General features: G+C 41.7%; 1 protein-coding gene across 2 annotated transcripts in view; it reads right to left on the minus strand.

The window, feature by feature from the left end:
* LOC126556596 (afadin) overlaps positions 1-13,895 on the minus strand; it is a 172,462-nt gene that overhangs the window by 116,861 nt on the left and 41,706 nt on the right. The window contains exon 1 of one of the 2 annotated variants that reach the window (XM_050211923.1): positions 4,458-4,468. The exons of the other annotated variant lie outside the window; for it this stretch is intronic. The gene's annotated coding sequence lies outside the window, so the exon portion shown is untranslated. Of the gene's footprint in view, positions 1-4,457; positions 4,469-13,895 lie in introns of those variants that run through there. 2 annotated transcript variants of the gene reach the window in all.

Consider the following 13,895-nt stretch of genomic DNA (forward strand, 5'->3'; position numbering starts at 1 on the left):
TTGCTACAGTTTTACAAACCTCAGAGTAACCGCTCTCTACGATGAAGATGGCCATTCATCTCATCGCAGTGGTACGACATAAGTCTGCATATTATACGAATGTACGCACGATCTACCGGGACTCGTGAAGCAAGTTATGCAGGGAATCCTGTGGCGAGATGGAATGCAAGAACCTCCCGAGTTCGTTCTCATCCTACATGCTGTACGGCAGTAACGATCTCTCAAAAATACTGCCCTCACAAGCGCCTCGTTTGCTCAAGGAATCTACTTTTTCACCCATACATACGATATTCGGAATACTTAATCAAACAAAGAGCTAAGAATCTTTAGTATTTTTTGAATACATTAATCAGAGTAATCTCGACAAATTTCAGTGCTTCGGCAGTAAATATGAATTACTGATCCGGATTATACGTGCTCATTACAATAAGCGCATATAAGATAGCAGCCAGCTCAACTGCAGAGCATGGTTGTATTAGCTTGTGGAAGTCTTCGGTACAAGTGTTGAATACTCAGGAGTCCGTTTTTGTCTGTGTAGAATTATTAAGGATTTGGATGGCAATTTTTATCCACAAAAATATTGGGAACTTTCTTTCTTTGGAAAAAAATCTTTGGGAATTTCTTCATGTCCTCCCGCAAAGAGGTTTCGATTATCAGAAGGAAATTGTAACATTCTGCTAAGATCCAGGGTATATTTTTCTATTGGAACTAGTGTTTGCCTGAATATTTACAAATTCACGAAATACATTCATGGTTTTGCTTTTAGAGGCTGTCTCTAGTGGCGATTGAAATTTTTGAGCCCTATCGGGTCGGATACTATGGGTCTCAGTAAAAGCCTAAGGAAAGTCCTAAAGTACTGAGTTCTAGCGGCATCATTCCAGATAGCAATTCTAGGGACAAAGTATGAGTGGATTTCATACTGTCTAGTGCAATCCTAAGACATCGACATAGCATTCGTTACAGTTGTCGTATATGCGTCTTGGCTGTCCAGTGCATGCAAATGCACCCGAATTCCCAGACTGATAGAATCTTTATCTTATATGGTCGCAAATGGTTTGACTGGTGTACACTCCACCTGGTGATTGTTCGTAGGAAGTTGAATCTTTTGGCATACTTTTTTGGCAGTTGTTCTATAACGAACCTCCACAAATTCTTACTTGCAAATCAAACGGCTAAGCATCTAAAATATTGGACAATTTCGATCCTTTTTTCATTTGTAAATATGACAAACTTTGGTTGGAATAAGTAGGCAGGCCTATTTTTCGGTATGCCGTAATGTAACGAACAAAGAATCTATGTTTTCACTGGTGAGAACTCGATGCTTGGTATTCCTCGCATTTAGAAACTATTTACAGTGTGTTCAGAGGAATTGGAAGTAGACCATGAGCTTCAACTTTTCGATGGAAAAAGATGTCCTACTAGAAGTGGCTAGAAGTAGCTTCCCTAGAAAAATATGTTTGCACTACATCATCTCTCAACCATTCTTTCGAGTTGCTCGATATCCAGTATGGTTCTTGTCGCACAATGATATAGGCCGTAACTTTATTGGTGCCAAGATATATAAAAAAGCTTGTAGCTTTATTTGCTACATTTTCTAGGAAGGTTAAAAGACTTTGTTTTATCGTCAAATCTTATAAATATTGTTTCCTCATAAACATAACTTACTGGTTTACCATAAACATACTAGCATAAGGAAACCAGCAAAGGAAGGACAGTACCTTGCGAGCTCGAAGCGTCGTAAAAGAACAAGAAGAGCCTACTACAAATTGTTATTCATGTAAGACGGCAAAGACTTCGTGGGCAGGCAACTTATCTCGGGAGTATGCAGACATTTCGTTGCTGTATTCAGTTATCCTAGCGTGAAGTCCTGATGCTAGCGGGGGTCTTGATCGTTTTCCATTTCGAGGGTTCCTGGTTGTGTCCGATCTTGGAGTTTATGGTCTTGTTCGTGACCTCCTTCTCCCTTTCGTCGGTATGTCCAATAATCCGTTCGCCCGGCTTCTTCTTCATGGCGTAACGACCTGCTAGGTCACGCCAGCCATCGAATGGCTTACTAGACTCCTCCCGATACCAAGTAGTTCGATAATCGGTCCTCACTACAGGGGAAGGGTCGGGATAGGATTTGAACTCCGGTCCTGCCGTTTAAAGACCGGCGACCGACATATTATGTTATGTCCGTCCACATTATGTTATGATAGTTTGATATTTTTGCGTATTTCTGCCTAAGGAAGTACAATATTTGAATATACATAGTGTTTCATTTTAAAACAATGAACTTTTTTTATTTATTCGGTCAGGTTGTTCGTCCATATGATGCCCAGGATATTTTTCGATAATATTCCTGGAATACACCCATATCTTTACGATAAGACCGTGTGTTTACTAGCCTTAAGATGCCACTCACAGGTGACTGCAGATTTCCTTGTATGCGTCTATTTGGGATGCAGGTGAAACGGTCTCTTTCATGGCTCTCTTTCCTTCTCATTCCGTCGAGTATCTTTCTCATCATTAGTATCTATCTTTCCCTTGATATCTCCATTTTTATATTTTTTCTATATTTGATTTCTATCGCACCATACGAATTAGATTTTATGAAATTCAAAATATAATTTGAAACAGAATTTTACACAAGGTCTATGATGCAAACCTATTAATTTCGGATTCAATATGTGCATATAAGAAATTTATTGATCAAGTAGCGATGATTAGTGTTATTTGTACAACAATCGTCTTCTAAGCCATGAAATTTCGACAATCCGTCAAAAATAATTTTATGAAAATTAAAACATAAATCAAATTGTATCCGTCTTTACAGATAAATTTGAAACCTTTCTGAAAGTAACCTTAAAAAGTAAGCTCAATCATACGAAATTTTTTTTTTCGCTAAACTGTTCTTTTCTTTATTATTTACTGTTTCCTAAATGTTGGCTTAAAGCGTGACTTACACAAATGGACTTACAGCCGCTTTTACCTTCTATCCCTTTCAAACCGAAACCAAAGCCACCAGAAAAGAAAAGTTGTGGCCACGCACTGATGGTGATGATGGAGTAACTTTGAATGCAGATTAATGAAACCGTGCCCAAGATTAGCTAGTGCCGTGAAACAGTAGTTGCACCCGATAAGACGACAAACTTTTTTCATCAATTCTTCCGCCAAATCTCGTCCATAGCAGAACTGACAGCGCTGCTCGCAGACAGCGTGCACCGGACGTACAAGGGGAAGGTTAATAAATGGTATGAAACTTCCGGAATGCCTGTAAGCTGGCAGCATGTTTGGATTAAATGTTACCTCTGTCAGAGTCCCGCGGAGCGGGATTGCTGTACTTTGGTGAAAGTTTCGTTCAGTTGTAACAAAGGCAACGCGTGAAACGCGTTTCACCCAAATCTTGAAATGGTTGTCATGTCAGGTTCTTAGACAGTGTGAACTTTTGGGTATAGACTTTAAAAAGAAACCAGAACACCCAATACCCACCTCCCAACTGTGTGGACAGTTAAGCATTGTGATAAGTTTCGTGCAATAGCAGCCGGGCCTGGTGGACTCGTAACGGGATGTGGTTTGTCCCAATATTGAAATATCTACATGTTTGCAGCATTTCTTTTTCCTTTTTTATTTGACCAGGGTTTGCAATGGCACCCATTTTGTGCATTATCCTCTAACAAGGGAGCCCCATGTGTTGCAGCTCGTAACCGTAAAATGAGATCGCTTCGGGAACGATCCAGTCCTTCAGTGGTCTTACAAAATTCCAATCTCAGTTACCAGGGCTTACGAGTGCTTGGGCAGTGTAATCCGCTTGAATAAATATCATTTTCCGCACAGCTACTCACCAGCCGACCAACAGTAGTGAACAAAACAAAAAAAGGGTACGATTTTGGCGGCTTTGTAGGGATACGAACAGCTCGAATGAAAGAGAAAAAGGCATGTGGAGAGAAACGGGGATGTGATAGATCCCAAGAGGTCACATAAAAACCGGCGAAGATGGGGTTCGCCGCAGTATCAGAAAGGACGTGCCGATATCCCACGGAGGGTATACCACGCGCACTTTATCAGGTGTACAAAGTGTACTTGGGTCCAGATCTGGGTTTCGAGCCATTGTATTGGCTATCAATTGCCTCCCTTAACTGTGAACTGTGAGCATGCGGTGTAAAGATTTGCATAAGTTTACGCCTCACACACAGCAACCAATATATTTGGTCCGTGTTTCTTTCTGGTTGCAAAGTTCTTGTAAACAGAATCAAGCGAAAGTTAAAAGAATTACTTAACAATTCTAAAACGATACACCAACTTTCTACGCCTTTAGAGAATTGAAATTCGTATTTCATTCGTACAAAAATTGTAAAAAAATCGATATTTGATGCTCCGATTATGGTGAAGTATTACAGTACACGATGGATTACTTGCGTGGCACTGGGCGATATTCATTTCTTACGTTCTTCGTGTCTGCTGGATGCTTTTTCCACTTCACTTTAACGTCACGTAAAAAAAAATGCTGATGTAATCCCAGCTTATTGCAGGTCAAGCTGTGTTCGCCAGTAGATGCAATTGAAGCCACATGTTTTTGCACCATATATTCTACACCATCTAGTTATATCTGAGAGTATGGAATTTGTAGCTTTTCCCATTAGTGTCCTGATGCTTCGTGCAATCGTATCCGGATGGAACGGCTCGCTATGGTACATGATTGAAAGTGTAGATTGAACCAGGCTCCTTATCGAATGTTAAATAGACAAACATACACACTCTTTCCCGATGGAGTACATCTGGACAAGCTTCCAGGAGCCAGAGCCCGTATTGTAGCGAACCATACCGTGAAACCTATTGAAAACTCAATCACGAACTAATGCCGCGCGAGGGTGTTCGAATTCTGCTGAAGTTTGCATATGCTTTTTCATCCTACTACTTTTTGTTGTTTGCTACTCATGTTCGTTACAAATTCGAATATGACTGGTCTCTTACAAACGAGTGGTTACTTGGAAGTTTTTCTGCTTGTTTTTCCTTTTTTTCTCTAACTGCGTCTTGTTAATGTTGGAGAATAACTTCGGCGTAGGCTTTCTTGCCAGTGTATCAGAATGGAAGCAGTACTGATGGTAAACTTTTGCCAACTGTGGTAAAACGTGGCTACGGAGAATATATTATTCTATTTTCGCGGTTCACCGTCGTCACCTCTTGTGGCTAGCTCAGAACGCACCAGAGCGGGAACTTCACCAAACCGGTCCTGTCACGTAGCATGGCTTTCACGAACCAAAACCAGCACTGACAGCAACATGGGTGCTGGTTTGTATGCACAACTCTGCTGGAAGCCAGCTAACATCTTTCGCGACGGACGAAGCTAAAATTGCATATTAAGTTCATAGTCTTATTTCTCACATAAGATTGACAAAACGATGGAAAGTCATCATTCTCAAATTTAAATAAATAAATACTCAAATGTGGTTGTGAAACATATGCTAGTAATTACAAAAGCTTTTGAGACATGCTATCAGTCCAAAACTAGTGAATTCCTCTGTGCATTTACCTTATGTGATAGATGTTGAGAAGGGATTTTGATCCAACTGACTTTTTTCTATAGTTGAACTGAACTTCAAGAACGTTAAACTCACCAAACATTCAGATATCAGTTATTTGCAGGGCTTGAGCATGACACCTGCCAATCCAATCCATTTGATTTTGTCCACAAGGACATAAGAAGCTTACTTACTTACTTATCAGGCGCTACAACCGCTCTGTGCCAGCCGCAACAGAGTTCGGAACCACTCACGGTCCCGCGCCGTCGTCCGCCAATCCGTTATTCCGGCCTTGATGGCGGATGATTGCACGCCATCTTTCCACCTCAATCTGGGCCAACCACGCCTCCTCTGTCCGTGTGGACGGCCTAAAAGGACTTTCTGAGCTCAATCGTCCGGTGCCATGCGTATAACATGGCCAGCTCATCGGTGCCTGGCGAGCATAATTCGCTGCACGACGTTGAGGTCGTCATACAGTTCGTAAAGCTCGTCGTTGTAGCCCTTCCATAGCCCTTCCACACATATGGAGCCAACGATCCTTCTGAGCATCTTCCTCTCGAACGCGGCTAAAAGGACTTCGTCTGTTTTGGACAAGGTCCATGTCTCAGAGGCGTATGTGAGTACTTGGACTATAAAGGTACGATACAGTCCCAGCTTTGACCGTCGTGACAAGTTTTTTTGAGGTGAGATGTTTCTTCAGGCTGTAGAATGACCGACTGGCTGCCAGCATCTTAGCGCGCAACTCCGTCTCTATGCTGTTTTCGGTGCTGACTTTTGACCCAATATAGGTGTTGTTATGGACGACTTCAAATTTGCGGTCACCTATCCGTAAATCACCCCCACGTAGTTCCGGATTTCTTAGTAGGATCGCTGATGATGCCACCATCAATTTGGTCAAATTGACATAAGAAGGTAGGCCCAAATTGAGCAGGAGCGATGACGTAATTGCTTCTTCCAGAAAGGCCGCAATATCGGATTGACATACGTCGTCACTAGACGTTGTATCCAGGATCGAGGATTACTCCCGCAGGCCAAGAATCCAGTCTTCAGAACAGTTAGGAACAGCTTTAGGGGTTGGCAAGGGGCCGTGAATTCAATGTGATAGCGGCATCCAACATCCAAATAACTTAATGTCTCCGTGGGGCTGTACCCACCACTGACCAACTGCCAAGCGTCAAACACCAAGTCCACTCGGAAATTTATGTTTATTCATGTTTGAAATGTGCTCAATATTTAAAAAATCGTGCTTCAAAACCTTTATACTCATAATCATCCAAAGACTGTTCGGTCACTTCGGACTAAACATAATTTTCTCTACCAAATGTGAAATGTCAAGCTTTAAACACCAAATAAAACTTGGTGCGCCCCATCGTACCCATAATCATAGCCAGTGGCGGGTTTAAATGTATGTGGAATAAGCGGTCCCAAGCTGAAAAGGGGCAACGTATCCCCAAAGAACCAAACCAACCTCCCCCCCCCCCCCCCCACATCCGCTCCGCTGATGCATTGTGATAAGGGCCTCCAACTTCCATTCCGCTTAGGGGGCTCCGAGTGGCTTTAACCACCATTGATCATAGCTGTGGAACCAAAAATAGAACGTACAACACGTAGGTAACGTAAGACAGGAGTGGCCATTGTGTTCCAAGCTTATGTTACAGACTCTAAAAAAAAGGATTTTTTTTTTTCATTACCTCGTTGCATCGTGCTTGATTGTCAACGATCCCGGGTAGCAGACGTGATTGCCTAAAATAGGCTTCAATAATCAAGCTTTTTAAGATCTACACCATTTTTTCGGATTTTTTCGGCCATTGCACGTGTTCGTGTTGCCGTCAGCTTCAATCCAAATCATCTCATGTTTCTCCCCAAGAGGTCTGACAAAAGAAAAGCTTAAAACGGTACTCGATCATCATCTACGGCGTTCTTTCTAGCGGAATACTGTACCAGACTTTGTTTGAAGCGAAATTGGTTTCGAATATGATACCGCCCTTGGAACGGGCGGACGTCAGAATAAAAAAGAATCCTCACCATGTTCATCCTTCTCGGAAGACACAGAGGGCAACGACGATTAAACCATGTCCAAATCCCGTTGTCCTCAGCTCATGTCACGCTGCCCTACTCATCCATTCATCCGGACCCAAAAGGGCAGAGTCAAAAATCCGCGTTTTTGTTGAATTGGTAAAACAAGCAAAACCTAGGCAAAAGATTCAATGAAAGCCACCAGCTCGGTCTACCCGTGTTCATGTACCCTAATGGTAATCGTTTGAAAATATGTTTGCAAACCCATTTCCAATGTGGGAGTCTTTCATTGGCAACATGCGTCACAAAGGGTGTAGAAAGAGTACAAAAAAAAAAATCATACAAACAGCACAGTATCAGAATGAACCAAAACGAAGTATCTGTCTTCCAACAGTGGGCACATTAGACTCTCTACGCCGATGCAGCTTCGTAATGCAAATGTTTCACACGCATCCGTTTCCAGGGCTGGCTAAGCGAATCATACGCTTTTGTTTGAAATGGATTAAGTGAGGCAATGATTGAATTAAATTTTCATGGTTTTCTTTTTCACTATGAATCCATTCAAAGCGGACCCGTATGAATCGACAGCAGCCCGGAACATGGAGCAGGGATGGAAACATGGATTTTTTTCTCCCTTTTACATGGTAAATATGCATCCGTAAATACGAGTAAAACGAATTAATTACCCGCTTTCGATACAAACAAGCTGAAACGATCATCACGGACTGGGGCACATCCTTGTGCCAGTGGGGTGGGTTGTCCCGGCTTTGGACAGGTTTAGTAGATTGTTTTCAAATTTTCCGCATCCCTGCGGCGTTCTGCTGGGCGCGCTTTGTTCAAACGTTGCCGGTATTGTTCGAATATTGATGCCATTAGCATCGTTACGATCGGTAGAGCGCTAGAAATTGTGCATGATGGCGTGTGGTCCAACGTGGCATGGGATACTGATGGAGATACAATCTGTCAGCAGTCAAAAGTTTACCGTAGACGAGTGATACATTGAAGTACGAATGGGGCCTTTTTTGGTCGTAAACTGCCAGGAAACACATGCAGACTGCTCGGCACGATAAGCTGCAAACTATGGGACAAATAGGGGTTTACTTTCGAAGAGTGCGCCTTGTGAAGGTTTGAATAGTTTGAGTGCTTTTATATTAAATGTGCAGTATAGCGTGATTTACTACAAAATATTCTCTCTTAAAAAGGTATATTTTAATTATAAAGAACAAAACGTGATTCGTGGTCCGCTGCTACAATAGGTAATTTTTTAGTATTTTAAAGGTTTATCTAGTTTTCTTCACTAACAGCACCTCTGAAGTACAATAAAAAGAAGATTTAAAACAATATGAAGAATGCATTTGACATGAAACTTGAAATAATATTACTCGCTCTCTCAAGAAGCTTTTAGGGTCGGAAAGTTTTGACTACACCTTATAAACGAAGGAGCAATCGTATACTAGTAAGGTTGTCGTTAAAAGCTACTGTGTATTAATTGCACAAATAAATAACGGCCGTTTTTTCATAAGTTTATTTTTATTCGTGGCATTTTTATTTGCAGAAATTAGGTCAATCAAAGTATTGGCCATTATTATTTATTACTTTCTTCCACCTTTCGGATAAATCGCGGATTCCTTTTCGGAAAAATGATACGTTTTTCGACGGAATCCAGATATCCAACCAATCCTGGATCTGCTCATAGGAGGAGAACTGCTGGTCAGCCAATCCATGTGTCAGATCCGGTGTGTACGTAGGGTTCGGTAAAACATCCCATTTGAGGGTATAAAGATAGTTTTTCACAGGTTGTGCAACATGTGACAGAGCATTGTCATGCAGCGGAATAACTTTGTCGTGGCGTGATGAGTATTCTGGCCGCTTTTCATGCAGTGCTCGGCTTAAACTCATCAATTGTTTCTGGTAGCGTTCACCAGTGATTGTTTCTCCTGATTTCAGTGGTTCGTAGTACATGACGCCAAGCTGGTCCCACCAAATACTCAGCATAACTTTCAAACTATGGATGTTTGGCCGAGCTGATGATGTTGGGGTATGACTGGGGGATCCCCATGATTTTTTGCGCTTAGGATTGCTGAACAAAATCCTCTTCTCGTTTCCCGTCACGATTCTGTGTAGGAACCCCTTTCTGTTGTGCCGCTGGACCAACAATTCACATATGAAGAGTCGTTCAATGTCCCGCGGCTTCAACTCGTGTGGTATCCATTTGCCCTCCTTCTGTATCATGCCCTACGCGTTCAGCCGTGATGATATGGCCTGACGAGTTTCACCAAGCACTACTGCAAGCTCTTCTTGCGTTTGGCATGGCCTTCCTTTACGTTGAGCATCCTCCACAGCGAAATCACCGCTTCGAAAGCGTCGAAACCAATCCCGACACCTTGTTTCGCTTAGAGCAGCATCGCCGTAAACACTCAAAAGCTCTCGATGCGTTTCGGCTGCCGTTTTCTTCGCTTGAAACAAAAACAGCAACACCTCCCGCATATGGCGCTTATCCGGCTCAAAATCAAACATGTTCAAGAACTAGGAACTTTTAATTGCACAAAATAATCACTTATCTGTTTGCACAGTTTGATTTTGTCATTTCTGAACTTATGACTTATGACGTTTGTAAACGTCAAAGTCGCGCAACAGTCCACAGTGGCCCCATTTGTGGGCCTTATACAAGAAATACAGCAACATGCAGTTCAAAAAACATCTTCTACGCTGTAACTTTACACCAACAGATAACACAACACGGAATGAGCAGCAATAAAGTGTGAAGAGAACTAATTCAAGTGAAAATTAAAATAACTCGAAAAGAAAAATACATTGCACAAGAAGTAAATTTTTTTCTCAAAATCTAAAACGCTTTTGACTCCCAATAGCGTTTCAGATTATACTGTTCTTTCGGACCAGTGTAATATGGAAGTAAGAACAATTTATAAATCGCCCAACTGCGAATGTATCATAGTGCACAGCCGCGCACATGTGCCCGAGTGTAGTCGGTCGTTAATTAGACAATGTAAACACCGTGCTCGAGATAATGAAACTCATGGTCCTCCTATGTTTGGGCATCTCATCACCAAGAACGCGTCCGCTTTGTTTCCTTCATCTCGCGTACACACTTTGCCGTCCGTTGCCTTTTCCGGAAACACGCTCTGTTTATGTTATGCACTCTAGGCTAGTAGGTGAATGTGTGTGTGTGTGTGTCTGTTTGAGTGTATGTGGTTTGGGGTGAAAGTTTAGCACGTACTCCGCTCGTGGGGTTTCATTCGAGGCTCAAGGCTCAATCTCATCGGTGAAAGCTTTGCGTAACAAAGCCATCGCCAAACATCCGGCGTGCTCCGGTGTTGAGCACCGATGGTAAGCGAACAAAATTGCAGACATCATTAAAATTTAGCATCCTAGCCGGTGGGCTAGGAGAGGAGTTTGTATGTGTGTATGTGTGTATGCCTCGGGAGGATGCAAAGAATGCAAAGGATGCAAAACCCGAAACAAATCTGTCCAGCAAGCCGAATAAGATGTTTCTCCCTGAGGAGTATTTAGACGCCATTGGTACAACGGTGTGGGTGAGTTAGTGGTTGTGGTGGCTAAAAGAAAAACAGACTCCCAAGTAATCCTAACCAGAAGAAGCGCCAGAGTTATCCTTTCCTACCTTGGAGATCAAACAACACACAGAGACACGCCGGCGTGTCGATCTGCAGGAGCTCTAAACAAAGGTTTACAGTCGAGCAGATTGTCCTTGTGAATGTGAAGTTGCATAGCTTCTTGCGAACCTGCCAAGGGTCTTGAGATTTACTCGCTTTTCATCGTCACTCGGTGCAAGTCGGTTTTTGTCGTGTTTCGACGGAAGCAACAGCACAGTACGTCCGGGATGTCTATTTGTGTTTCGGGTGGCACTCAGCAAGGAAGCACCCTTGTCCAAAGTATACGAGTGCAAAACTTCCGACTCGAACGTGCTGACTTTTGATCATCGGAACCAAATAGGGCGCATTAATCTTGTCCTATCAAACGGTCATAACACGGTTCGTTGGTGTTGGAAAAGCGCACGATGTGGGCCATGTGAGCCATGTGCAGAGAATGCATTCTCGTTTGTGTACTCCGTAAGGTTACGCTTTGGTTTGCATTACTTTTACGCTCTGCAACCATGTGGCGAGCATTGTTGGGGATGCAAAGAAATGGAAAATCGTTTGTCATCATAGTAATGGATTTGTTATTTCCATTCTTTATTATAGTGGTTCCATTGGTTCTTAGCATGTAAAGGAGGTAAAACTGGCAAAGCAAAACTCTCGCTATCTCAGAGTTCAGAGTTGAGCTAGCCCGAACTTCTATTTGTGCTGTGCAAACATAAATTAACGTGATGAATAGTTTTGGTCAAGGGTTTGGTACATGGGATACGCGTTGGGCCAGTGCCTGTAGGTGGTAAACAGTTAATTACTATTTAGTGTCGTGCCGAGCCGAGCGGTACCGCGGGGCAAATTAATGTCCTAATCGAATGATAGGCTTTTCCCGAAACCGGGAAACCTTCTTTATCCGTCCAAAGCACTTCCATTGTATTCCTCACGGTGTAATTTTAGTTTGTTTATCCGATCACTGCACCAGCCAGCGAACGCGACCAAAATAGGGCAAAGTGTTTCGATTAAAAGGAAAAGTTTCGCGCCTACGCACGATACTTCTTCCGACTAGCACAATTGATGATGATGATGTGGATGCTTGTATACACCGGCGAGGACACCCCTTTTAATGCACCCGTCAAATCATACTCCGGAGACAATAATAAATTAGAATTATCAAATTACCACTCTTACTATCGGAACGTGCAGGAAACCTCGTGTCCGCAATAATGAACGAAGAATGTTGGATGGTTTTCTGTCTCTACATGAATTCACCCTTGTGGAAGTCTTTAGTTGACGTTCATTGGCTCTCTGTTTGCTGAATGGTAATAATGGATTGGAGCCCTTTTCGGGTTTAATGGAAAAAGCGAAAAGAGCCCGCCGGGTGAGGATAGCGTAAAGCAAAATAGTAGTGGGAAATCTTTCGAGTGGCTTCGTCAACATGACATCGCGTCAGCTTTAAACGAGACTTTAATGAGTTCCACTAGGATGATTCATTTTCTTTGTCATGTTATCATAATGCTTGATTTCGTCTGGCAGAAAAACTTAAGAAGAAACTAGGCATGTCTGGAATCAGTATTGCCAGTATCTACTGACAGAAGTGGACGTTAAGTTTAGTATATGTTCTAGATTTTGCCTTTTTATGAACACCCAAAAGATTGACCAAATATTCAGCTTCTACTCGTTTATTTCTCAACCATTACACGTCAATTTCACTACACGGCATTTCTTGTACGGCTTGAGTTCATACCTGATTCTGAAAAATTAATTTCAAATCATGGATTCGATTAATTTCAAAGCATGGGAAATTAGTCGAAGTCACATTTTGTAATATATGTATATTATAGGGAAGGTTCCTCTTAGTATTCATTGTTCCAATTCTAACGTCTGGTTAATTAGATTGAGGAAAAATATCACATTTCGTGGACACTAAATCTTCTTGTTTGCGTACAGAAATAATGTCAACTGTAGGAATGCTGACACCCTCATCTTGTGCGTAGGTAATATTTTCATCCAATAAAAATAAAACTTATTCAATGTTCTATTTGAGCTTATAAGAGTCATGCGTTTTAACGTTGCGTCGGAGAATTCGTTTCTTATTACCATTTGTTAGGCGTTTAGGCTCGACCTGTTTTGTTTTTCCCCTGTTGTGGATCGAATTTCTCCTTTCAGCAGCGAGAAATAGTTGAAAAATGGCTCTAAACCAAATTTAACACATGTTGGTAATACTTTTACGGTAATATTCAAAAGCAACATGAAACTTTATTCATCTTTTGTTAGATTTATTTCCCCTTTCTGGAGTGATTGAAATATTATTTTAAGTGATTAAGTTTCAATAGGTACTTAATACTTAATTTTTATACTATAAAAACTGCTACAAATATGTAAATTACTAAATTATTTATAAAACTAGGCTGAATTCTGCCGTAAATGTTTAATGTAACGTAGTTCCAACTAGTAGTACAGATTGATCTATCTGAGTAAAATTGAGCTAAGTGATTTTTTTGAGAGTCTTTTTCAATTGCTTACATATTGTTTATTCTATTGTACGTACACTATGAGTTCTCTAAATATTATCTATTGTTTATGTCAAGAAACGAGTCACGAGGTTAGTTGTCGCTGGTTAGCTTAAATGAGACAGAGTTAATAGAAGTTTTTTGTGGCAAACTTTGTCTTTTCTGGGCTTCAATCCAGGACTTGTTCGATTGTTGCGAACAGTTGGTGAACGATCCTCCTCCCGTATTCTTGTGAATGGAAACCTTTTCCCGCCGTCGCAACA

The sequence above is a fragment of the Anopheles maculipalpis genome, chromosome 2RL, assembly GCF_943734695.1.
Source record: "Anopheles maculipalpis chromosome 2RL, idAnoMacuDA_375_x, whole genome shotgun sequence".
NCBI lineage: Eukaryota > Metazoa > Arthropoda > Insecta > Diptera > Culicidae > Anopheles > Anopheles maculipalpis.